The sequence below is a fragment of the Nanorana parkeri genome, unplaced genomic scaffold (assembly GCF_000935625.1).
Source record: "Nanorana parkeri isolate BGI_ZX_2015 unplaced genomic scaffold, ASM93562v1 scaffold359, whole genome shotgun sequence".
NCBI lineage: Eukaryota > Metazoa > Chordata > Amphibia > Anura > Dicroglossidae > Nanorana > Nanorana parkeri.
In genome coordinates this window covers 1,152,062-1,154,770 of record NW_017306627.1, presented here as the reverse complement: position 1 = coordinate 1,154,770, position 2,709 = coordinate 1,152,062, and positions in this window count along the sequence as shown.

The following is a 2,709-nucleotide window of genomic DNA, read 5'->3' as shown; positions in this document are numbered from 1 at the left end:
ACACATACACATATATATACACACACACACACACACACACACACACACATATATATATATATATATACATACACACAGAGAATAGTAGCATTTTCTGCTTGAGCACCTTACTTCAAATATTTTCAAAGCTTCCAATTATTTCTTTTTCTCATTTAGAGGGACAGTCCTTGTTTTGGAATCAAATCCCTCTGTAATTTCCCCCTTAGTTGGCCTCCTTTTATAAACATCTATTAAATGTACTATTTAGCCACTAAAAGTGTTATACTACACTAAATCTGTCATCCAACATCTATATTATTGTAGCTGCTATATTGGAAAAGACAGTATAAAGAAAATTAATGGTTAAAAAGCTCTTCTGGGTTTAACCACTAATATTTTGCGTATTAAAGGATATGTTTACCTTTTTAAAAAAATCTCCATAGCACCCTTCCCAACCCTCGCAATACACTTAACTGTGTCAACTAAGCTGGGCCTTCCATGCTGTCTGCAGTCAGGCAGTAAAAACTAGTGTCTGGCTGCACATGTGTATTAACATCCCATAGACTTGCATGAGTGGTACCTGTATTGTAGGGGCAATGTTTCTTTTAGTTCACAGAAGAGGGTAGCACTACATTTCTACTTACTGGGCTGCACACCAGTCAAATAAGGTTAGCGGGGGTGTAAGGTAAATGTATTGAGTTGGTTAGGGAAGAGGGCTAGGGGGAATTCTTTAATAGGTGAACACATTCTTTAATTCTTCATGGCTTCTCTAACTGGGGGAATGGCTAGGGGTGTGTTATTTGCCTCCATACTCTGTGTTAAAAGGTGTTACTCTTTCTCATCCCAGAAAACTTTTGCTTTTTTAAACAAGGCTACCTAAGGCCACACTGCTGTAATGTGACAGTACTGATTAGCCTTTATTATTTGCAAACTCTTTTTAGTGATACCGAACAGTGAGTAAGCCTAGCAATTACATTACTGTTACAGTCAAATACAGTGTATATAGCCATTACAGTCAATCAAAATAGTATCTATCTATCTATCTATCTATCTATCTATCTATCTATCTATCTATCTATCTATCTATCTATCTATCTATCTATCAGAAAAATATTTACTTTTTTATTGTAATGTGTATTTAGTTGTAATTTTTTACATCTTAAATTGTCAATACTGAAATTGACTGCATTTTCAAATAGCTTCCACAATGGCAATATGTGTACTGGTTGAAATGGAAGAAAAGGCAGAGAAAATACTGCAACCACAAGAGGAGTGTTACAGCGGGCAATCTCAATTACAGAAATTGCACCTGAACACCTGCACAGTAAAAAGCTAGATGTAAATACTATCTAATAAAGAAATCAAGTTTTTCACTTAGCGATTTTGGTATATGCTGGCCACTGGAACCTGACTTAAAATCCATTGTATTTAGGAATAGAGGACATAATATTGTCCAGTTGAAAATAAAAATAAATAGTACAGATCATTATTGTTCTTTCTGCAGACCATTTCAGTATTAGGCATCCTTTAAAAGCCACAGTTGATGTTACCATTGCCAGCCACTCTTGCATAAAATGCCGAACTGCACCAGTTTATGTGGTTTATGAAGAAATAACATGTATGTTTTCTACTAGAGACAAGTGACAGCTTGTGCATGAAATCAGATTGTGTTACTATAAGACATCTGTTCCTCTGATCCTTTTCAATTAATCAAGAAACTAATATACTATGTAAAATCTAATATAATCAAACATTTACTTTTAAAAACAAAAGCCTTGAACTGAAAATATATTTTTTTCCAACATATAGCATTTTAAGATAGGTTGGGTAGAAATCTGTACTACTTCTACAAATATGGTTCAATCACAGACAGGAGCAGGCAAATAATAGAACAAAGTAGAAACTGTTTGAACTACTAGAGGCTGACACTGGAGAAAGTTAAGGGAGCAATAAGAACAAACAGGAATTGCTGAGAAGAGGGGACACAATGTAATTGAGCATATCTAACCTCTGTTGGCATTATAGTAATACTAATTGTCAGAAATTTACCGTAAGCTAAAATGTCATATTCTGTCTGACAGAACCAAATAAATAGGAGACCCACAAAAAGTCTAGTGACATTACACTGACATTTATATGCTAAAATACATTCTACTGTTACTAAGGTTTGATATCTTTCAAATAATAATTGTATTACTTGAAACTTAACATTTTCATTCTTGAAATTACTTAATATATTCTCACTGTAGCAAGGATGTGATGGGCAAAGGAATAATGTAAGCAATTGTTGAGATTGGAGGGAGTCTTCCCTGAACACCATGTGGCATACCTAAATAGAAGTGTCTCAGATTATAAGGATGTGTAGAGAACGGGTCTAACATCCAAATGAGAATTACAACCCATTTGTCTAACCTTAATAGGTCCATATTACTGGGCATTGGGCCAATTGCAAGCCTCTCTGGAGACTCATTGTGATGCTCCCCATAGTGGAGTTTTCTGGGATACCATAAAGGCTTTCTTGGAGGAATTGAAGTTTTCCATTTCATATATTAAGAAATTATCCAGGCAAGCTGATGAAGACTTGTCAAAGGCTCAGCAAGTAGCTAAAACTACATCCTCACCCTTAGCTGCAAAGAGGGTCATTTAAAAAGATAAGACAAGGTATGGAGCTGGTTTGATTCTTGAACTTTGGCCCTAGGGGGAGTAGGGAACGTGGAACAGGGGCCTTCT